The following is a 24703-nucleotide window of genomic DNA, read 5'->3' as shown; positions in this document are numbered from 1 at the left end:
GCAACAGCTGGAAAATGAAGCGATTACCTGGGCATGTGATGTCAGTACCTGGCAAATGCTTATCTAATACCTCAAGCCAAAACTGTTGGCTTTTTAGTAGCAATTTCAGTGCATGGAAGATATATAAATAAAGCGGCTGATGGCACACTTGGTTAACTCTCAGTAGACTGCTTAGAGAAAACACTGTCAAGTTTGATGTTACTGATTGATAGAGCTAGCTCAAAAAGATCCAATGAGTATGTATTGTGAGTGGGGAGGGACAGGGGGTGGGTGTGAATGGCCATAGGAATTAGCATGTCCATGAGCAGTCAATGGGTGGGTAAATACCCAAACAACACCCACAAGTTGTTTGTCCCTCCTCGCATGTCATCTCCCTCCTACTGGTACTACAATGCAGTAGTTCTGGCTTATGGGTGGTGCTTTAGCGCCACCTAATATTCCAAACTAAAATGTTCTCTCTAGGCAAGGCGTGATGACTGCCATGGCTAAGTTTCCTCTACATCCAGCATTCACGCCTGTCTGAGAGGTCGAATTCATGCCGCGGTGACATGCTCTGTAAGTTTCACCCGCACTGCATGCATTTCTTTTGCAGCGATGAATCTACCAAAAGTCATGCGCCACCTCAGAGCGGCCGATTTGGATTCATGCAGGCAGGTGTGGCTGGCATGGAATAGCACCATCCACAATCACAAGCTAGTCCAAGGGTCAGCAACAGCTATGCAGTCACAGGGTGTCTGTATGTCCAGCATACCAGCTTCGGTTAGCAAAAATCCACACTTAGAGTTGAATAGCATTGATGTTGTTCACAAATGGCTCAAAGGGCTGCCTGCGGGCACAGCATGCTCTTATGTGCCACATGACAGTCTCAGTAAGCAAAAATCAACAACAAGTGAACCACCGCTTCAGCACAGCTGATTTACTGTTACGCTGCGTCACAGATGGCACAAAGCACTCTCAGTCCCAAGGAAACTTTAAAGGTTTTCAATCACCATTTTTACTCTGTGGTCCATCCCTTTCTCACTAGCGTCTCCCTTGGAGTCTCCTCCTTTCCCAGGCATCTGTAGCCCCAGTAGGGTCTACTGGACAGTAGACCCTACTGTCTAAGCACTTTACTTAGGCTAACTATGTTTCCCTGAATGCAAGCAGTCTAAACTCCCACAGGGACTTGCTAATCGGATCCGGGAGTATAGCTCAGGGGGAACGTGTTTGTCTTGGAAGCAAGACAACGCAGGTCTTCACTGGTTTAAAGCTGGTTGCTCGCTTAGAGGCTGGTCTCTGGCATGAACCGCGATGTAAACTGTCTCTACTCCATACAGTTGTTAGTATACTAACTGGGTTTAGGTAGTGCCTTGCACTTACTCTGTCCGACTTAGGTCGGATTGTTCACAGCACGTTAGCCTTCTCCTCGCTACTCTTACCACTACAGCCCTCATCTTGCACCTTCCACCAATCTACTGTCCTCCTATGTTTCACTCCCCGAATTTCTCGAGGAACGGTTTCGATGCCGTTCCTCCACTCGAGAAAAAAAAGCTATTAGTACCCCGTTGCAACGTGCCAGGGTACTAATAGCGATAGAACCCGCGGAGGGGGGCATTACTGTTAATGCCCCAGAGCTTAAGTTAAAGCCCTTCGCTCTTGCTTTAATGTAAGCCCTGGGGCATTACCAGACCGGTATGGCCCCCTTCCGAGTTTTCTATTGCTATTAGTACCCTGGCACATCATACCGAGGTACTAATGGCATTTCTGTCTCGAGGGGAGGAACGGCATTGAAACTTTTCCTTGCCCCGAGGAAAAACAATAACCAAAGAAATGGCCGCTAGGGATCGGGCTGAAGGGACTACATGTAGTCCCTTCTCCCTTTCCATTGCACCTTTGAAATTAATAGGAAAAAATAAACTAAACAAATGGCTGCCAGGGATCGGGCTGAAGGGACCACATGTAGTCCCTTCTCCCTTTCCATGGAGGCTAATCGCACACCGGGAACAGCCCTGTTCCTGGCACCAGAAAGGGACAACGCTGCAGAAGGTAAGTGGGGAGGCATAGGGGGGCCCTAAATTTGTAGAAAAGTGGGGTAGGGGGAATAGGGTGCAGGGAGGGAGGGACACTCTTACCTTCTTCCCAACGAGTGAAGATGGCAGCCTCTCGCTCCGAGGAGCCTTGGAGCGGGGTCTTACCCTGTGAGGTAAGGACCCCGTTGCAGGCCTCCTATTGACTCAGGGGCCACCACACTCCCCTCACCAGATACTAATTCTCATTACCTCTTTGTCCTACTCACTTGCCACACAAACAAGCCCACTCAAATTGCAGTACAAATTTCACTCCTATGCAAATACCTCACCTTCTCTACGAATCTTCTCCACAAGCCGCTGCTCTCTTCTCCCTTCTGCTGGTCTCTTGGTCCACTTGTAACTTCACTGCTGACCTCACCTGAATACCCACACTCCCTGTTTACTGTCTCCTACTTAAATCCCCTTGTGAGCATTGTTCTACTTACCCTGAACAATCAGGCCCTCTCTTCCCCATCCAAGCTGTATCTGTATAAGGACGAGTCATAAGTCATAAGAGTCACAAGAAGGGGACATAGTCCTGACACACTTTCCTTGCTCGAGTTTGCCGCACAGTGGCCACGGCGAGTGGTAAGTCTCCAGTTATCTATTACGGGGCAAAATACAAAGGGCCTCATTCCAACCCAGGCGTTAAGGGGTTTACGGCGCCGTAAACGGAGCCGACCCTTAACGCCTGATTACAAGGTCCCTTAGCGCCATGGTGAGTTTAACGCCTGCTTTTTGCAGGCGTTAAAATCCATGGTGCTAAGGGACCTTGGAGATAATTACGGCACCGTAATTTACGGTGGCGTAATTATCTCCTTCCCCACTCACCTTGGAATGGGGCGGTAAATCCGCCAACCACCATGGCGGTAAAGGTACGACCCAGGCGGTAACTTACCGCCTGGGTCGTAATGAGGCCCAAAGTGTCTTTTATTATCTGTTCCAGGGAGGGTGGACGTTTCTCGCTGTTTTGTCTCTTGTGATGAAGTCATATTTTGCCTTGTTTCACAGGTTTGCTGGTGCGTCTCTCTCTCTCTCTCTCTCTCTCTCTCTCTCTCTCTCTCTCTCTCTCTCTCTCTCTCTCTCTCTCTCTCTCTCTCTCTCTCTCTCTCTCTCTCTCTCTCTCTCTCTCTCTCTCTCTCTCTCTCTCTCTCTCTCTCTCTCTCTCTCTCTCTCTCTCTCTCTCTCTCTCTCTCTCTCTCTCTCTCTCTCTCTCTCTCTCTCTCTCTCTCTCTCTCTCTCTCTCTCTCTCTCTCTCTCTCTCTCTCTCGTGCACTGTTGCAGCCGGATCTGTGCCACTAAACATTAGTGAAAAGAGTTTTTGTGTTTTCTGAAAACACTGCAGAAGACACTACAAAGCGAGAACTACAGTAACGATTCACATCATTCCGTGGAGCAATGTGGAAGTGATTATGTACTGCGCTCATGCCCTTGATAATGGGCAATGGTGGATACTGAGGGCTTCTGTGGGTTGCCAGAGTGGGCGTTTGAGGTCTTGCAGATCATACTTTAATTGGTGAAAGAATTCAGTCAAAAGGTGACAGAGACAAAGGTTACTTCAATATTGAAGCACTGGGAGTGCTGGTATGGCAGTTGTGCACTATATGAGTGGAATGCAGTGACGATGGGTGTACTTTACCTTATGCGATAATGGCTCACAGGCGAGGGTCTTATTGCCAATAGTCCCATAGTCCATTAGACTGGGGTACTAATGGTGGAGTTTTTTTCGACTGCGAGGTGCGTTGCGTTTCACAGTCGGAAAAAAAGTAAAAGAAAATGACACCAGGGACAGGAAAATGTGGTCTGTTTTCTCTTTCTATGGCAGCCATAGTAAACAAAGAAAATGGCCACCTTGGAAGGGGTGAAGGGACTACCCGTAGAAACGTGGTCTTTTTTCTCTTTCTGTGGCAGCCATAGTAAACAAAGAAAATGGCCACCATGGAAGCCACGGGTAGTCCCTTCTCCCCTTCCAAGGTGGCCACACAATTAAACTGAGAAAAAAGTAAACAAAAAAAATCACCATCATAGAAGAGGGAGAAGGGTCTACGTGTAGTCCCATCTCCCTTTCCATGGTGGCCTGAAACAAAAAAAGCAAACACCGGCGCAAGGGATGCGCAATAGTGTGTGTGGCCTTATCATCTGGTAAGGCTTGCATACACACTAATCAGTGGGTTTGTGACACTTACAAGCACCTGTGCCGGTTACTGTCGAATAAGATGTTGTTGGTAAAGTTGAATGCATTTTCGTGGGAGTAGTTTTAAAGTCTTTTGAAAAAGAAGTTGCGATAGTTCTGCTGTAGAGGACAATATTATCAGAGAAGAAGGAAAGGGGGCTCAGATTTTGTTGACGGTTGAGGGGGTGAGTATGAAGAGTTGCATTTCGCTGTTAAAATGAACTCAACATTGTGAGCGCAGCCTGAAGGGAAAAGGAGTTGCTTAGGTATTTGATGGGCGATGGTCTACTTTTGGATGAAGTGCAAAAGGGTAAGTAGACCACTGTGGGCTGACTGCAGTTACATTTTAAAAACAATCTGTATTGGATGGCAAAAAGCACAGTGGAACGAGCAGCTGCCCAAGTCAACATCTGTGTTTGTTGTTCCGAATGGGATCCTGTTCACCATTTGACTGCGGGTGCGAAATAAATGTCTTATGTAAATGTTGATACTAAGCTAACAATACACACAACCTAATGAAAGGCAATGGGCCTCATTATGACTTTGGTGTTAGCCATGCTGCTATTGGCGGCATGGGTGCCGCCGAAATCGCGTCAGGTCCGGGTTCCCAGAATGGGGAATTACCGGCCCATTCCGAGTTTGGAGGGCCCGGTAATTCCTCCCTCCAGGAACCCGGGCCCGGACCTTCCCCATTCCCATTTCAGCCCCCATAGGGCTGAATGGGAATGGGAGAGGGAGCAAACAACGGGCGGATTACGAGTGGCCCATTGTTTGCTCCCTCCTCCCCTCGCGGGACCCGGTAAGGACGCCTGGTTTCACCAGGCGTCCTTACCGGGTCCCGCGAGGGGACCTCGTAATGTGGCGGAACGGGTTTAATGGGTCCGCTTGCTTTTGCGGAGTCCGTTAACCCGTTCCGCCAGGGTTGTAATGAGGCCCACTATATTCCATTTAGTTGAAACATATTAACATTGATGGCTCTGCAAAGAGGGCGCAGACATCAATTCATGGTTGGGCATGAGTGTGCATAACTATTAAAGCCATAGACAGAGTTAAAACCAGCTACTTACTATTGCGAAACCTTGATGTAGATGAGCAGATATCCGCCACGGACACAGAGACATACACTAGATCCAGGCCGGATACTGCAAGGGCTCAATCTGAGAGCATGAAAGGATTTTCTTCAAAACACTCGCCTTGACACATAAGTGTGCCCATGACCTGGCACCTCCCTACCTATCACATAGGATATCTAAACCTATTCCCTCCTGTCCCACCAGAGCGGCATACTCCAATAGGATCACAGTACCCATAACCCGCAAAGTCCATGCAGGCGGTACCAGCTTCCCAACTATGGCCCCCACTTTCTGGAAAGCCCACCCATCCCACATCAGGGCGATTGACTCTCATGCAGCATTACGAAAAGCCATCAAAACCAGGCTCTTTGTCAGACAACTGCACATGTACCTATTCTATGTATCACTGTCAGTGTACCTATAATTTCCTGTATGTACCACTATATATGTAACCAAACTACCTGTACCAAGTTACTTTTGCTGGGCCGCATTCCTGTAACCCTGAATTAAGCCTTCATACGCTCTGATTATAGCGCCTCGATGCCTGTGGGCTGTAGTGCACTCTACAAATCTAAATAAATGTAATGGCAGGTGCAGTTGTACTCGCCCGGGCAGGAACCCGTTTTTTTTGGGATTGTGAGACTGGGAACTTGTTGAGGAGTTTACAGTTATCGTCGCAGAGAAAGAAATCACAAACCCTCTTGTTAGTAGTGAGGCTAAATGGTAGGCTTTGTGAAACGCCTGTGCCAACTGTACCGATCATGATTACTGGGACCGGCAGGAGGGTTACTAAATGGGACAAGTTGGAGGTGGCTGGGCTTGGATCTAGTATCTACCAAAGAGCTTTGGTGAATGTTGAGAGTATATTTGGTAGGGACTTAAGTAGTAGAGAGGTCCTGGCTGAGTTTGATTGCCTGGTTGTTGAAATCAGCCCTTCTTTAACAGAACCCACAAATGAAATAAACCAGAGAGGTGTGGTGAAGAATGCCTGGTTTGATGACGAGTACAGGTTGGTGAAGGGAGCTCTGTAACAGTGCCTTGTTGTCAAATGCACAGTGAATGAAGAGGAGCTATACTCCTGGAGAACTAATTACAAGAATAAAAGGTGGGAGAAAAAGGAGAAATGCTGCAGAGTGAAATGGGACAATCCTTTAGAAGAGACAACAACACATTCTCGGCCCAGGTCTCAATTAAGAAGGGGACCAATACTAATAAGATTCAATGTCACATCCCCCCTGAGGATTGGTTTAACCATTTCCAAGGGTTATTCAAAGATGGCGTGAGTAAAGAATGCGAGAATGATGAGGGGATGTTGGGAAAATGTACGGCATTGAGCGAATATAACAAAGCAACAATGATCACTACGTTGGCAGAAGTCAAGAGTGCAATCTTGAGCTCTAAGAACCAGAAAGCACCGGGCCCAGATAGGATTCCAGTTGACTTGTTGAAAGACGAGCCAGAGGTTTGAGCACCCATTTTAGTGGAATTGTTCCAATCACGGGTGAAACTTAACAAAGTACCTGATTCTTGGCCTACCGACGAAATAGGGCCAGTGTACATACAATGTGGGAGGGAGAAGCCTGGTAATTACAGGCATATCTCCCTAATAGATGCCACTGGAATTGTATTTGCTAATGTTGTTCTAAAGCACAAAAAACGAATTTCTCATCTTCAGGCTGGGTTTCAGCAAGGGACAAGCACTCGTTTCAGCAAGGGACAAGCTATCTTCTGTATCCGGGAGGATAGCTCAGCAGCAACGTGCTCGCCTTGGAAGCAAGACGACATGGAGCAACACAGGTTCGATTCCCGGGTCCATGCGTGAAAACCTCTGGGTATTAAGTGCGTTATACATAATCTATCATATCATATAGACCAATGTCTTTGCTTGTCCCTTGTTTTACAAAAGTACACATTACTGAATAGGAGGAGGGTATATGTGGTCTTTGTCGACCTTCAGACCGCCTTCGACTGTGTTCCAAGAGACCAGCTGTTGAGGGTTATATTTAAGTGGGGGTGCCTTCTGAACTGGTAGCAGTAATGAGCCAGCTTTAGCTTAATAACACAGCAGCGGTGAGGTGGGGTCCTGGATGACAATCCAATTTAGGGCAGAGAAGGATGTGTCCTTACCCTGCTCCTGTTCTGCCTTTATATTAAAACGTTTATTCTGAAATTTATGACAAAATGTCGGGAGGACAGGCTTGATACCCCCATGCTAGGCCCTGAATTATTTCTGGGATTATTGATGCTGTGCTCCTGGTAACATTGCCCATGAGGATCAGTACTCCCTGGAATGTTTCTTCGCTAAATGCTCTGAACTAGCCTTGACTCTAAACAACAGTAAGACTAATGTTCTGGTTTTTAGCCAAAAGAGATCCAAGTATTGTGCATGTTCTGTGAAGATAGATGGGCCCAATCTTGAGCAAGTCGCTCACTATGACTACCTGGGAGTTGGGTACACCGATACCAGGCTATGGCCTGCACAGGTAGATAAATCACAGATTATCTTGTAAAAAAAAGGTGGTGGACGTTTTTTGTAGATCATGGCGAAAGAGCAGTGTCCCATGTTATTAATATTTATAAAATACAGACTGCTTCGGCGGCTCTTTATGGTGCCAAATTATGGGGGTTCGCTAACTGCCAGAAGTTGGGCATTGTGAAGAACAAGTTTTAAAAAATGTTTTTGAGGCTCCCAAAAAGTTTCCCAAATGCTCCCTTGTTGATGGAATGTAGTCTGGAATCGATAGCGTCACAGATAGTTTGGAAACCTGTATTTTATCGGATTTGGTTACAGGTGACGCCAGAGCTCGAGAAATATAGAGAAGCCTTTATGGAATTTACTTAGTTATCCAGGAGGTCCCTCGGTTGTCTGGGTGAAACACGTAAAGCACTAGTTGAATGTCTTAGGCCTGAATGACCTGTGACAGAAGTCAAAGAATTTACCATGCTCTACTAAAGAAAAGGTGAAACTTGCTGGTAAACCGACCAGGTATGAACTCCTTATAGACTTGTGTTTAGTTCTCCAGACTGTATTGGACTATCTTTCACTAAAACCAGAACAAGGCGTTGAAAAATACTTGGACCTGATGTCGCCGGCATACGCAACTACATTGTTCATGGAGGGCAGGACCGGAACTCTCAGGACCACAACATTTACCAGAAGCTGTAAAGCTGGCAATTCCTAATCCTGCCCATTGTGTGACTTATGCCCGGTGAAAATTATGCACGTCGGTTATTCTGTGACCGATACGAGGACCTTAGAAGTCAGTGGGCCTCATTATGGGTTCGGCGGTAACTCTGCCGGCGGGTTGCCTCCGGATCCGTAAAAAGTAACCGCCGCCTGACTTCCCGGTTCCACTGGGCTATTCCAAGTCCAGCGGCCGGGAAGTCAGGTGCCAGTAATTTCGTTAGTTCCCATTCCCAGGACTCTATGGGAATGGGGACACTTGAGCACCAGCACAGTTGCTAACGGTGCCGGTGCTCCTGTAAAAACTCTGCGGGCGTGTGCCGTCCCGCCCGGCAGGTCTGACCTGCCGGGCGGTAGCGCACCCGCTCGCAGAGTTGTAGTGTGCCGGTACGGCAACGTTGTTTCCCGACCGGCACACTTAGAATGAGGCCCAGTATCTGCTGCCTCTATTTAAGAAAGCACGTGTCAATCATGTTTTGGAAGCTCTAGCTTTCTGTCAATGAACTGTATCAATTAATGACACGTATTGTGTAGCAAGATTTATTTACCATGCCTGGTTAGGTAGAAATTCTTTAATTGAACAACTGAGCAATGCCTGACTACAATGAAATTATTTAATCATTTTTCTAACATTTAGAGATATATTGTATGTACTGTTTGGTCTTTTGAGGAAAATGTTGTGTCTTATTTATGCAAAGCGTGCCCTGGATCTCATGTATAACTATTAATGGATGTTATGTTGGACTCGCATAATGCTGAATGAAAGCAAATGATGGTGATGATGAATTGATAGTGGCCAATGGAGATACCAGAGTCAGGAGAGCATAGTGAAGCATGCACTTTTAAGGCACAGTGTCATGCCCTCCCCGCCCACCTAAAATGAGTGTTTCATACTTTGGTCACCGGACACAATATAGTAAACTGTGGTCACGTTTAGACTGTTAGTACCCATTGAGCGCATGGAACCAGGGCACTAGGGATGGATTTGGGGAGGACCAGCTAATAAGACACCTCTGAATCCTATGCCTGGAAAGGGATGAATGAAATGAAATTATATTTTATTAACATCGCGCTCGTACACAAGTGTTTCAGAGCACGACCAGGCAAAAAAGGAAGGGGGAAAAAGGGAGAACAAAAAAAAGAAAACAGCGATCTTACTAGGCCCAGTGACATTAAGAAAGCGCAAATGCCTGGAAAAGGGGGAAGTGCATGACAGGGGTGGAAGTGGAAAGTGCGGAACAGAGGAGAGAACAGAATAAATATTAAATAAAATAATAAATAAGGGCGATAAACCATGGTAGTGCTGCCAGCAAGTGGCAGGTGAAAGTTACTCAGATAGGGTATATCTGATAAGTGCAGAAGAAAAGTGGGAGCGGGACTGTATGGGTACAGATACAGAACCCTCCTGCAGAAGCAGACGGCCAGTGACAGCTCATGCAGACCATGGTCAATGTGGTAACATTTCTTTGACCATTTCTATGACCCACGCACACACGCCACATCAGGCTGCAGTGTTTCTGAATATTATGCAATATTGAAAAATAAGGGAGAGCGGCAAGATAGGAAACCAATAAATGTGTTTATGGCAGCTGAGAATGTATGTATTGATTAAAGTGAGCGGGAACGGTCGGGAGCGGTGTTCCACCACTTTTATTTTTTCTGTTTACCATTCCTCTACTTTTTACGAACATATTCACCATTCTATGCAGAGGATTTCTCCAATCATGTCCTTGTGCAAGTGTAGAGTTGTAATAGGAGCCTTGGTTACTTGCCGCTTAGACTATTGGAAAGCCCCGGCCGCAACACCTTGTCACATGTTGGACTATGCTGCCACCCACCCTGCCCCCTGTCGAGACCACAGTTCCACAACTTTGGTACACTTTTAGCACTGCCAAAATCTTTCCTTCTCAAAATGCTTTCATTTCACCACTAAGGTTCCTTAGCACCATGGGGGCCAGGCTCTGGTGTGTATTTCCTGTTATACACCTGGGGAGAAACTGGGCCAGAGAATGCTGCCTTTAGAGAGATATAGAATGGGAATGACAGAGCGCGATAGTTACACGCGAGAATGCGCTACAATGCCGTATCAATACAGACTAACAGCGGGCTCCCAAAATGGCGCCCAGCAGACGGGCCGAGTCTATAAGCAGTCAGCCGCTTTTATTCAAATTACATTCCTTTCACTGACTCAAGAAGGCAAACAGATGGAGTCGCCACTAGTTCTGAACACTGATTGTGAAATGTGTTGTCTTTCAATGTTCCTGCTGGTTGGAATTATGTGAAAAGATGTCTTCAGGTGTTATGGCTGTCCGCCTGTCTTAACATGGGTAATTCCATATGAATATGGATTTATTTGTGTGTGTATTTTCTACTCTTATTAACCGGTATGATAGCTCAGCAAGATTAGTGCTAGCCGCAGAGACATTTGTGTGACCTGCATCCACAGCTTTGAATCCCGGTCCAGGCAACTCACCTTTAAGGGTTAATGGAGGATCATCAAATTGGCCAATAAGGACGCCTGCTAGGACACTGCTTAGACGCTGAAGGAAGATGGGATGAAGGAAGGAAGGAAGATATTATTATTTCGTTTCTTTTTAAAAGATCTGCAGTCGTTGGTGTCCAAGGGAAGTAGGTCCTTTTGCATGTATTGAGTTGCACATTTCTTCATTCTAGACAGTAAAGGGTTGTGTAATTGGCTACAGGACATCTTTGATTGCACAAACTGTTGACAAAAAAAGCCTTTCGGTGCTTAACACAGAAGCCGGTGCCTTCTATACTTGGGGCAAAAGACGCCACTGTGAGTACATCTGACTTAGTGCTAGCTTAGTCTGGAGTAAGTCAAAGGTACTCACAGGTACTTCTTTCCTGAATTCGAAAGCCCTTTCTAGGAAAAAGTCACGGGTAATTCATATTTTCTCGTAGCTACTTGTTATGAACCAGCCCTATGGGTTTGAAAAACAGAAGTGAGTAAAAGCAAAAAATGGAAAGGTTTCTCTGAATCAAGGCCCCCTATGTAAACATTCAGGAGGGAAGAGGTAAGGTGGCTGCAGAGAGCAAATGGTTGGGTATTAACTCATGTTAATATTGAAAGAACAGCATTGTTAGGCGGGATGGCCTAAAGGACGAAGGAGGTGACACAAGGGATCCTTGGAACGTCTTGCTTTATTCATGTTTATGTTTATTGAGTTTATATAGCGCTTTACTCCAAAGCGCTTTACAGTATAACAACAAGGTTCAATAATGACGAAGCATATTTACAAACATGAAACAAAGCAGCGGTACAGTATGTATAACAATTTACTCAAAAGGTGGGGAAGAGGGGGAGAGGGGAGGGGAGAGGAGGTAGGTGAAGGGGGTTTCAATGTCTGATTTGAGGTCAGCGGGAGTGGGAGGAAGGGGGAAGGAGTGAGGGTAGGGGAGGGAGGGGGAGCCCCAAGGTGACCTCCTGCGCCCCCTGGAGGTAATAGTATCCAATTTGAGGTCAGCGGGAGGAGGGGGAAGGAGGGAGGGGAAGGGAAGGGAAGGGGGGTAGGCGTCGTACTGCCCACTTTCCCTTTTACTCCTCCCCGCTCCCACGTCATCCCTCGCGTGTCCTCTGTCTCCCTTAAGGGGACAGGGTTTCGTAACAACCATTTCTTTTTAGGAAGGCCAGAAAGATACATAGGGCCAATTCACAAAGCAGTTACTATGTGTAACTTGGACTTACTTCTGATGTACTGTATGTATGTCAGGAGTAAATAAAAGTTCTTATAGTAACCTCTCTGTGATTCAAGTCAGGTCAGACTAACAGCTTTGTGAATCAGCCTCCTGGTTTTGAAGAAAGCATGAGGAAATGGGAGCAGGCTCAAATAGGGTAACAGTAGAGTCTCCTGTTATAACGTTAAAAAGAAATGCATCCTGTCCTCTCTGCAAACATACCACAGCTATTGTGTGCACAGCAGAGCCCACTCCTTCTGGTTCTACTCCAGTATTCACTGATTGGACCCCAACATCCCAACGGGGTGCTCATGTATGATGGGCCTTCTGTGGTCCCTGAGCTCTCTTCTCAACCCTGCGAGGCCCAGTTTCGACCGGCTCCCTGATGCCATCAACCTTTCATTGTAAATTGAAAGTCCTCTTACAGATATTGTATAACCAGTCCCATGACTTTCTTCTTGGGCCATGCTCTGCGGTTCAGCAAATCTATGCCAGGCCAGTAACACTTCTAACAAGCCTTATCACACTCTCCTTCCATCTTTTCTGCGTACCTCAAGCCTTGGCCAAAGTTCTTTTCCTGGACAAGCCATGCACCCATTTAAATCCCCGGTTATATGATATGATAGGTTATTTATAACGTGCTTAATACCCAGAGGTTTCTAAGCGCGGACCTGGGGATGGAACCTGTGGTGCTCTGTGTCGTTTTGCTTCCAAGGCGAGCACGTTGCCCCTGAGCCATCCTCCCGAGACCCCCCCTTTTCTCCTTCTTATGCTACGAACCCTGTAACAATCCTTGGAAAGACCTTGCTGTTAGACCTAGAACTACTTACATCGCTGCTCCGACCTCTACCTTGACGCTCAAGCTGACATTAGTCTTTCTCTTGATCCTTTAGAGCAATTCCTTCCCCATTATCATTTGAAAGACATTTGTCACCTCCCAGGACATGTTTTCTTTTACTTTTCATGTTTATCATATCATCAAAGTTTATTATACAAAGTGCAAAAGATCTTCTTTTGCAGCACTAAACCCGGGGCAAACTGTGGGGTGGTCCTGAGGTCCCCAGTTCTTGGTAACTGCTGTGAGCCATAAAAGGTTAAATCAGGCCCTAGTCAGAGCCCCGCGATCCATTGTTTTATTACTGTGCAGAAGATATGATTGAACACCAGCTGCGTCTGAAATTAACAAATGTTTCCTATTAGATTCAATCCTAAACCCAGATGTTTCCCTGTTGGCTATAACTAAGGAACCAAACATCTGCGTGTATTTGTATGCTACAGCCAGTGTTAAGAGAGCAGGGGGACACTGCAAGTTGAGTGTATTCAGTTGTAGCAAGCACTGAGAGATAAAGGGTAGCCAAGGGATTTTACGCCAAAATGAACTCTGCATCAAGGCCCTTATAATCATGTGCGTCAGTTCAGCTCTTGGATTAGACCAAAGTGCCAGCCAATGTGCAGAATACCTAGTTCAACATGTACAGCAAAACTCGGTGCTGAGCTAGGGAGACCCAAGAGTTTAAAAAAAACATTGGGCCTCATTACGAGGTATGCCGGTAGCCATGCCGCTATTTGCGGCATGGCTGCCAGCAAAACCGCATCCGTGTCCTCGGAATGAGGACTTACTGGACCATTCCGAGTTCGGATGGCCCGGTAATTCCTCACTCGAGGACACGGACACGGTTCATCCCCATTCCCATTTCAGCCCCCATAGGGCTGAATGGGAATGGGAGAAGGAGCAATCAACGGGCCATAACGAGATGGCCCGTTGTTTGCTCCCTCTTCCCCTCGCGGGACCCGGTATGCACGCCTGGTTTTCCCAGGCGTGCTTAACGTGTCCCGCCAAGGGGAACTTGTGTTTGTATTTTGTATTTGTATTTATTTTATTTATAAAGCGCAGCCAGGACCGGGGGCATATGGGCGCGTAAGTTAGATCTGGTTACAGTTACAATTTAAAGCAGTCAACAATGGTTACGTTACAGATAGGTACAAACATAGTATTTCTAGTGCGTACAACTATACATTAAATTGCAGAGTGTGCCGGCAATACTCTAGCGTGCTGGGTTCAGGAGGTTAGGCTGTCGTAGAGTCCAGATTGTGAAGCCAGCACTTCGTGTTGTGTTTGAACAGGTTGAATGAGGATTCTGCTCTCAAAGGCACGGGGATAGTGTTCCATAATTTGGAAGCTTGTACAGGGAAGCTAGCTCCACCCGAGTTATGAAGTTTGAATCTCGGTATGGTCATAGTGTTAGTTTGTGCTGCTCTGAGTGGTCTTGAAGAGGTGTGGGGTGTAAGTTGGTTAGTAAAGTATGCTTGCGCACGGTTAGCCCTGGCTTTGTGTATGAGGGCCAGTGTTTTCAGGGATATTCTATGCTCGACAGGGAGCCAGCGTAGTTTACGTCTGGTCTCAGATATGTGTGCCTTTTTGGGAATGTTGAGGGCAGCCCTAATGGCATTGTTTTGGACAACTTGCAATTTATTGATATTTTTGTGACTAGTGCCCAAGTAAAGAGCATTACAGTAGTCTATTTTGGATAGGACTAATGCTCGGGCAAGAGTAATGCAATTGGGTGTGGAGATGAATGGTCTACATGCAGTGATCAGCTTACAGGTGTATGCGGCATACACTAAAACCCTTGGTATCTACATCGATGCCACCTTATCCTTCTCCAAACAAACTAATGCAGTAGCATCGATGCAGATACCAAGGGTTTTAGTGTTATTTGACACAGGGATGAGATTGCCATCTATAGTAAAGGCTTTGAATGAAGGATTAAGATTTTTGAGTTTGGCATGAGTGCCCAGGATGATCAACTCGGTTTTTTCGTCATTGAGACACAGTCCATGATGTGCCATCCATGCTTGTATTACAGAGTAGATTTCATTGAGGGTGGTGCTGTCAGTTTCGTAATCACCCGTGATAGGAATGAGTATCTGGGTGTCATCCGCATAATTGGTATACATGACACCCAGATAGTCAAGGATATCGAAAAGGGGTTTTGTGAATACATTATAAAGTGTCGGGACACGCAAGAGCCTTGCGGGACTCCGCAGGGTACTGGTGAGGGTTCGGCAGAATCCGTTGGAGAGAAGACCCTCATGGTTCTGTTCGCCAGGAAGGAATTGATCCAAGCCATGGCTGAGTCTGAAAAGTGTGCTGCAGATTTCAAATGGTGACAGAGTGTTTGGTGGTTGACCAGGTCGAAAGCTGCTGACAGGTCAAGCAGTAAGAGGAGTGCGAGTTTTCCATTGTCTTTCAGGGTTTGGATCTGGGTAGTGAGGTCTATTAGTGCAGTTTCCGTACCGTGTCTCGGTCGGAAGCCTGATTGCCTAAGTCCTAGGAGGTTGTTTGATTCTAAGTAGGCCTGTATTTGTAAATAGGCTGCTCTGTCCAGAATTTTTAATAAGAACGGTACAGTCGTTATCGGCCTATAGTTAGACGGGTTGGCTGGGTCAAGAGTAGGTTTTTTGAGAAGTGGAATGACCCAAGCGTCTTTAAGGTTGTCAGGTACTATTCCAGATTTGAAGGAGGCATTGATGAGGTTGGTAATGAATGGTGCTAGGTCGTGCGCGGCCGCTTTGATGATCGGGGCAGGGCAGGCATCACCTTGACAGTTTGAGGGTTTAAGTTTCCTGATGATGTTTTCTACTTCCCAGGTTGAGAGGGGTGAAAAGCTGAACGGTTTACAGGTTGATATAAAGGTAGATGGTTTGTTCGGTAGTTGTTTATAGTCCGGGTCAGCTAGTAGTAAGGATTATTTTGCGTTGATTTTGGATTGTAGGCGAGCTATTTTATCTAATAAAGCCTTCTGAATATTGCTACACCATAGTGTGTCAGTAACACATTTGTCTATGGGGCAATGGGGGATTCTAGTTCTTTCAGAATCTTAAAGAGTTCTTTTGTGTTGGATTCCGCTTGTGTAATCCTTTTGTTATAGGTATCTTTTTTAGCAAGAAGTATGGCTTCTTTGTAGCTAGAGGAGGCTAAGGTTAGCTCAGTCTTATTGGATACTGTGGGGTGTTTTTTCCAATGAGCCTCGGCGGTTCTTTTAGTTTTGCGTAGTTCTCTTAACTGCGGCGTGAACCAGGTGTTAAGGTGACGCTGTGGTTTAGGTTTCCGCAATTTTAGGGGGGCAATGGAGTTCAGTGCTTTGAGTATAGCTTGGTTGTGGGTATCCACTAAGACTGTGGGGTCAGCATCTGAATCAATATTATTCAAAATAGGGAGTAGTATAGGTAGGAGTTTGTCAGGAGTAATATCTTTCTTGTTTCTCGTGCAGGTGGCAGGGGCGATGATAGGCACCGGGAGGGGTGTGTTGGCTTTGATAGCAAAGGTTAATATATGATGATCCGACCAGATGCAAGGGTCATTGGATAGGAGGTCAATAGGGCAGTTGAGGTGGGAGAGCCAGTCTAGTGTTCTGCCTTTGATATGAGTGGGTTCATGGATAATGTGGGTATGACCCAGTTCAGATAAGGTGTTGGCAAGGTCATGGGCGTTAGTGTCCTTAGGGTCGTTGAAACCAAGATTAAAGTCCCCAAGTAAGATGGTTTGAGAATTTGGTTTGGTATTTATGGTTATAAGTGATGCAATATCCTCTATAAAAGAGGGAATGGGTCCTGGTGGATGGTAAATAAGGTGCAAGGTTGCCGTGTGGTTGGGTGAAAGAGGTAGTTTAATTGATAGGGATTCAGCAGAAGGGATTTGAGCGTCTTGGATGACTTTAATGTCGAAGGTATTTCTGAATTCCTTCGTTTCAGTGGTGTTTCTATCGGATCTAGTGATAGCATAGTCATTAGGTATGGCGAGGGCCAGAGATGGGCCGGATGCAGCATTAAGCCAAGTTTCTGTGACTGCGAGGAGAGCAAGATTTTCATAAGTTATAAAGTCAGCGATGTCGAGAGCATGGGCAGGAAGAGACCTTGCATTCACCAAGGCTACTTTGATTAGTTTGTCTTTTTGTGGAGATTTTTCAGATGGTATCGGTCGACTATGCCGAAGGCTGTGGGCTAGATTGTCTGAGTCAATATGGGAATTGTCAAGGTTATGGTCAATATGCGAGTGTTTCATGCTACGGGCTCTTAGTCTAGAGTTTCTGGATAAGATGCTAGGGTGGTGAGAGTAAGGAGAGATAGGTGGGCTGGTTCTAGAATTCAATCTAGCGTTTCTTTTCAATAGGCTAGGGTGGTGAGAGCATGGATAAGTAGGTAGTCTAGTTCTAGAATTCAGTCTAGTGTTTCTGGTAGCGATGGTGCAAGGTTGGTTAGGTGTTGGTCTAGTATCAAAGTGGTGTATCCAGAGTGCTGGATCATCCAAGTACGGATTTGCAGGTGTCATGGTGCTGGGCCACGAGGAGAGGGTGGTGGTTACCATACATGAGCTGGTGAATGTGTCTTGATTAGAATGTGGGTTGGGTTGACTAGTCCAGTGTCTACTGTATGTATACAGTAGGTGGATGAGAGTCGATAGGCACCAATACATGATGTGGGTAGCGTCGCTAGTACACAGGGTAGCAGGTGTGGTCTGTTAGCGACCAGAGGCACAGCACAGATCGATTCAATGTAGTCAGAGGGTAGTCATAAGGAACAACACAGCAATCAATGTGGTCTGTTGGCTACCATAAGGAGTAACACAGCAATCAATGTGGTCTGTAGGCGACCGTAAGGCACAACACAATCAAAGTGGTCCGTTAGTGACCATAATGCGCAAATGCAATGGGGGCCAAAGTAAATGCATAAATCAGGGGTACCTAGATTCAAAATTAGCATGAGGAGCCAAAAAGGCACTAACCTAAAATGCAATAGGACACAAAATCAAAATGTATGAACAGAGAACACAACAATGTAATTTTGCCAAAGGATGAGAGGGCAAAGTAAGCATAGTAGGGATGCCCATCAGTGTGTGGAGAATATAGGGCAGACTGGGTTGGCGCACTGATATGGAAGTTTAGGCAACCTTAGCGACCAGTGCAGTGACTGCAGCGCAAGGCAGGTGCTAGAAAGGCAATGAGGAGAGCTGTTTGAGAGGATAGGGTGCAAGGGAGCAGGTAGTATAGCCAGATGCAAATATAAGTTACTCACAGCCTCAGAACAAGCAGGGGGTATGGCCCTGGGCTCTGGTCAGCTCAGGACAGTCTCTGGACAGTTGTTGGCCTTGCCCTCAGGGCCTTTCCTGAAAGGGCCGGCTAGCGCCTCCCGGTACCTGATCGGTGGAGAAGTAGGGTGCAACAGCCAATCAACCGGCGCCTCTGGTCGGCAGAGTAATCACAAAGGAGGGGAGGCTTCAGATGGCACGGGCCGCCATCTTGGAATGGCTTCAGCCTCATGTTGTGCAATGGCTCTCAAGTGGTTGTGGCTCAGACGGGGGGTCTGCCACAGCTTTGCTGCAAATGGGTAATGCAGTAAATGCAAGCAGATTGAGAGACAATATTTAAAAAATGAAAGTTAGCGTGGATGGTTACCGCGCCTAGTGCGCTAAGAGTAACCCAGAAAGACTAGCTGTGGCACACATACCTTGGTGCAGTCCTGCACAAGGTAATCCAGCAGTGAGTCACTGCTCCAGCAGTGATAAGGAGCTCCTGCTCCAGTTCGTGAAGATTCCGAGTGCTTGAGACAACAGCAATGGGCTTTAGCTTCACAGAGCCTTGCAAGGGGCAGGGCTCACTTCTTGCCGCCTGATTGGTGCAGAGGCACGCTCGTAATGTGGCGGAACGGGTTGAACGGTGCCGCAGCCTTTTACGGCGCCGTTTAACCCGTTCCGCCAGGGTCGTAATGAGGCCCATTCTCTATTACTTCAATAGCAGTAACTAGTTTGTTGCCCCACGGCATAGTGCCGCAATTCGTTGCTGCCATAGTCTGTGATCTATACACTTCCAAAATAAGCTTAATCGGCTGACTCTGGCACATATTAGTCCTGGGAGGATAGCTCAGTGGCAACATGCTTGCCTTAGAAACAAAATGACATGAAACACAGGTTCCATCCCCGGGTCCGCGCTTAGAAACATCCAGGTATTAAGCGAGTTATAAATATGCAACTAAGAGACATATTCCTGTAACAGTGCCTTGAAGCCCCCAGGCTGTGTGAGTGCTTTAATAATGTAAATAAATATTCATAAAGCAAGACAACCCCCCAGGGCCTGTCTCCTTCCTCTATGTGCAAGGCCAGCCGCCAATTATCGCTGTAGGTGATACCTAGATAATCACATTTTTCAACACAGGGGATCATTTCACCATTGCTCAGCATTCTTCAAATTGTTATCCTCCTCCCTCCCCTTTTGCAACATGCCATTACTGCTGACTTTTTTGTATTTAAAAATAGTTTTAAGTCAGACATAAAGGCAGTGTCTATTAAAGTTTGCTAGGTAAGTCGGGTCCATGCAATCAGGACTCTGTCATCCGCATAGGCCAATACAGGGGCGTCTCAGCCAACTTGTGGGAATCAGCCATCATCTTAACTAGTGCCTCGTATAAACCATTAATATAAACGGCAAATAGCACCGGGGACACAGTGCATCCTTGGCGTATTCCAGAAGCCAGCTCAAAGAAACCTGCGCATTGGCCCCTGTTCTCCAAACCTCACACAGGCTCTAGTATCCTCATGAATGATCTGTAATACCTTTACCAGTGCAGCCGGGCACCCCATGGACCTGAGCACTTGGCATAGTCTCACTCTAGCCACTCTATCAAATGCTGTGCTCAGGCCCATGAATGCCAGATAGATTGGTTCATAGAGGATGCTCCAACCAAATACAGGTTAAGAGCCTGATCCTGCGTCCCCAGACCTGGCCGAAAACCGTATTGAATGTCTGAGAGACCATCATTATCAGAGATCCACTGTTCCAAAGGCTGCAATAATGCCCATCCAAAAATCTTAAAAGATGTGTCCAATAATAAAAGGGGCTATATGAAAGAGGCCACCTGGATCTCCCTTTCTGAAAATAAAGTAGATTATGGCATTTTTCCAGGATTGTGGGGATTCCCCCAATTTTAAATAGGAATTAAAACATCTAGTCAATAGTGGAGCGCATAGTTCTATCTCATCTTTAAATCGATCAGCAGGAATTGCAACTGGGCCAGGTGCCCGATTATGTATTTGTCGACTAACCGCATTTTTCACCTCTTTCACAGTCAAGCGTAATGTGGAGGACCGCTCCCCGTCCTCGTATCCAGCTACTTTTCCTTCAAACAATAGCTTAAAGTGGTCTGACCAAGCCCTTGCACTCACATGATTCTCTCTGGGGGTTTTACCCCTATTATAAGCTGGCCCACATGCAACAAATTCCCAAAACGTTTTTGAATCTCTATGCAAAACTGCCATTAGATGTTCTTCACATGCAAAGTTTTCTAGGGAGTTCTTTCTTAATTACAGAGCATTTTTATACCGTGCTCCTGTGACCTCTCCTCTGGTACTAGCCCTATCCCTCAAGCTACCCTTCAGGATGTTCTGTGCTATCCGGCATGACTCATCAAACCAACTGCGCGCAGCACTTTTTCTATTTTTCAAATCGTGTTGGAATAATTCTGTTAGTGAATCCCATATTATTTGTGATGTTGAATAACTTCCCCTGGTTACACATCATTAGACAAAATGCATGCAGTGTGTTCCAAGTTTGGTTGAATCGCCTTATGTTGGCTTGAAACTGGATCACAATTAGCCCCTTTTATCCTGTGTTTGCACAGTGCGTTGATGTCACAGTGGTTCAAATGCAGGTGCATGGTCACCGGTGTCTCAAGAGAACCCAATACAAGACCAACCTCAGAGGAAAGTGGTCACTATTAATCTCATCAATGACTTTGAAGTCCACTATTAATGGCCAATGTTGGACAAGAATGCAAGCATAGTCAATTGTAGATTTACTCCGGGAACCAACAAATGTGGTCTTACCCAGAACATCCGAGCATACACGTACGTTCAGTGAATGGTATCCCCAGTCCAACACAAAACCAACACCGGACGTTGCCGACCGATAGCCCAAAGCTGCACTCTCAACGGGATATAATCCCCAATATAGTTTTCCCACCTAATGGGGTTCATAAGCTCCTAAAAAGAGCCAGCTGGCCCAAGTGGTGGGTAGTGTTTGGTTATTTTTTGAGACAAAGAAATTAGTACATTTTTAATGCATTTCATTACTAGATAATAAAGAACAACACATCCATGTATACGTATCTCTGTTAACCTGCTAGAATATAGTTAGGCAAAAACCAGAGTGACTCGAGACAGGTTACGACAGGTGAACAATAGTGTTTATTTGTCACACTTAGTAGAAACCCCACTGTTAGAGTCACAGTGTGGGGTATAAACCTTAACAAAACAATATACAATTAATATTCGAAACAACAGTATCACAATTGCACTGCAATTTCGCTCAGATAGACCTAGAGTTATATACAATAGCTGTGGCGCAATTCCAACATTTCACATAACTCTTGTTTTCATTATCAACCATATATTACATTCTGCTCATAATAATCATTAACATAGAACAACACTCCTACTTGGTGGTAAAGGCCGACGCGTTTCGGATTGTACTAATCCATCTTCAGGGCAGGACGTGTCAAAATTTCACTATATGTTCAGGTAAGTTTCTCTAGGTAAGTCCTAAAAGTGATGAGAATATACTAATTAGATCACTGACAGTGGGTGGATGGAGAGGTACGGGTAGAATTAAGAATGAAGTATACACCAACCTAAAAGGTGAAAAGAGGACTCATAGGTATTTGTCCGGTTTGGAGAACACCTCCTGGAGGCCGGACAGCGAGGATGAGGTGGCGGGTAGAGACTCCCAAAAAGGGTATCTGTAATTAGAGGGAATAGGGGTCAGGAGAGATATTATAAAGATACTCAAAGTCACATTGTTGGGGCACGTATGCAACTAAAGCCCGGGTCAGTGGTCGGGAAGGGAAACATATCACGGAGGGATATTACATGAAAGTGAAGCAGGGTTCAGATCAATCAATGGCCCTAATAGCCATGGTTAATGTAGCCATTAAGTAATGCCCAAAGAGGGTGCCCGTGTAGGAAAGTCAAATGACAGGAAAAAGATCCTATCCAATACTTCTGTGATCATGAAGGGAAATATGTTGCATATAAGTAAGGCAGAGTTCGAATGAGTGGTTAGCCGTGCTACACATGGCTTAGGTCGCCATTAGGAAATTTCCAACAAAAGTGCCCGTACGGGTTAGTGTCCCATGTCGGGATAACAGTCTCTCCTCATAAACTTACTTGGTAATACTGATCAGGAGCAAGAGTCGAGCAGCCCGTCGCCAAGACGAGCTGTTCTCCTCAGTCCCGTATTCATGGTCGCCAAGGACGCCGCACATGCACGTTCGTGCCGAGGACGCCATGTTGGTGTGGGACTGACAAACGAGCAGTCCAACAACCATGTATTCAACTGTAGGCCCCTAGAGCAGATTCTCTCATCGGACAATTTAGGGTGAGGGATACTGCGTGCAAGAAATTCACTCATGTCTACCATATCATTTGGGATCCCCAATCCTAATTTGGGATTAAAATCCCCTCCCAGAACCACAATTGTTCACTCAGTTTGGACAGATAATCTGATTTAAAAAATCCTTCAATGCTCCCAAACAGTCCTTATTAGGAACATGGGGGCTATTTTAAAAGTCAACCAAAATCCAAACCCTACCAGACTCAAATGAGACCGCCACCCATTTCAGGGCAGTATTCTTCATCTCCCTCTCCCTATATAACAATGAAGGGAGGATTTCATCAAAATTGCCATTCCCCCATGGCAGCAGCCTCGTATCCTCTTCCCCGCAGGATTACAGATTGAAACATAACCATCCAAGCAAACAGGAGTCAATGCCCACATTTCCTGCAAGAAGACGATGTCACAAGACATCAAAGAGGATATGACCTCCCTCCTTAATAACTTAGACAACGTACCAGCAATGTTCCAGCAGAGGAATGTCGTGGTGCCCTTGCACGGGCAACACCACAATCCCTACTCAAATGATTAATTTTCCTTTGGTATTCCCACTGATGCATCTATCCCCAGAATTTCATCCCCAATATGAGTCAGTCAATCCAGCTCCTCAATCCCAGCTAGGGTATCAAAATGATTTGTGGTAACAATTGCCCCCCCCCCCGTCCAGTCTCCTCCCTGACCCCTCCCCCGCGTGCTGCTCACACCCCCTTCTCTGCTTTGGAGTCTCCCACTGATGTTGTCAGATTGGTAGAGCAGAGTGCGATGGTTAAAAGACGGCCAACAGGAAAAAAGAGATTGTATCCAAGCCAGGCAACTTGCTCCGCCAAGCTGCATTAAGTGCAGAGACCAGGTAGTGCAACATTGTTGGGGCTATCAATGAGACTATGACACAGTCCCTGTCTATCTGCATAAGGGTCCTTCCAGCCCACGGGACCCTCCTTGTCATCAGAATAGCCCCTCATATTCATCCTCATCCGAGGTAACCGGGTATTAACCCATTGTGAAGATTTATTCACCTGGGAGATAGTAGATTCTTTCACTCTTTTGTCTAGGGGGGGGCAAACCTCTTACTACTCCTACCGGGGGTGCTGCTTCAGGCGGGAGATGAATAGTTACTTGCTTCGCACCCAACATGCCCGGATTCCTGGATAATTGGGGCTTGGGGATTGGTAGTCACAGTGATCTATTCAGGACTATCTCTGTTGCCCAGATGGGCCTTTCCTGCGCTGATGGATGTGCACAGCTATTACTGAGGGTTCAGATTGTTGGGCACCAGAGTGCTCTTTTGGTGGGAGACTATTAGTTTCCATCTTTGCATTCACGTCCTTAATGGCCATGGTGGGCGTATTACTCAGGTTTACAATCCCTCTGAGCTCCTGGACATCCCCCTTCGTCCCCCTGATCAAACCATCCATGATCAAGAGCGATGCATTCAAGGAGTCTTTGAGTGAGATGATACCAGAGAGAACGGGGAGCTAACTTTAGATCCAGGATTTCATCTAATATTTTAAAGTCACTAGAAGGTGAGAGTAATGAGCTCTCAAAGAAATTTGATTGGGGGTGGGATACTCCCATATCCTCCATGCCCTGTAGCACCACATTCTGTCCATTATGAACTGACTCCTGCCCCAGAATACCCACTGGTAAGTGTGCTTTCAGCATATCTTGTTCTAAAGTGGGAGAGGGCAGCGCTAACTGTGTGCCCTCCCGCTCACTTGAATGGGAGGTTACGACTTGGATGGCCCGTCCGTGTTTTGAATGCGCTCCTCTATTGTCCCAGCCATTTGTTTCAAAGACTCGTTTAGGATTGGCTGATGGGAAGTCTGGCCTATCCCGACTCCGCCAGCAGATGTTTTGTTCACAACCAGTGGTAAGTCTCTCGCTTTCCGCTTGGACAAATTGTCACCAAAAGTAATCAAATTACCTGATCAATATGGGGAACGTATGGGGCGTCAGACAAAAAGTACAGGTGCAAAGTGCAAGTGCAAAGAATACTAGACTGTGCAAAGATGCCCTAAGCTGGAACGTTCTTTAAAGTACCCCCTGAAATAGGTCACATGCAGGCAAAAAACCTATAATAAGCCAAG

The sequence above is a fragment of the Ambystoma mexicanum genome, chromosome 11 (assembly GCF_040938575.1).
Source record: "Ambystoma mexicanum isolate Mex_15411 chromosome 11, UKY_AmexF1_1, whole genome shotgun sequence".
NCBI lineage: Eukaryota > Metazoa > Chordata > Amphibia > Caudata > Ambystomatidae > Ambystoma > Ambystoma mexicanum.
Note: the sequence above shows the minus strand (reverse complement) of the source record.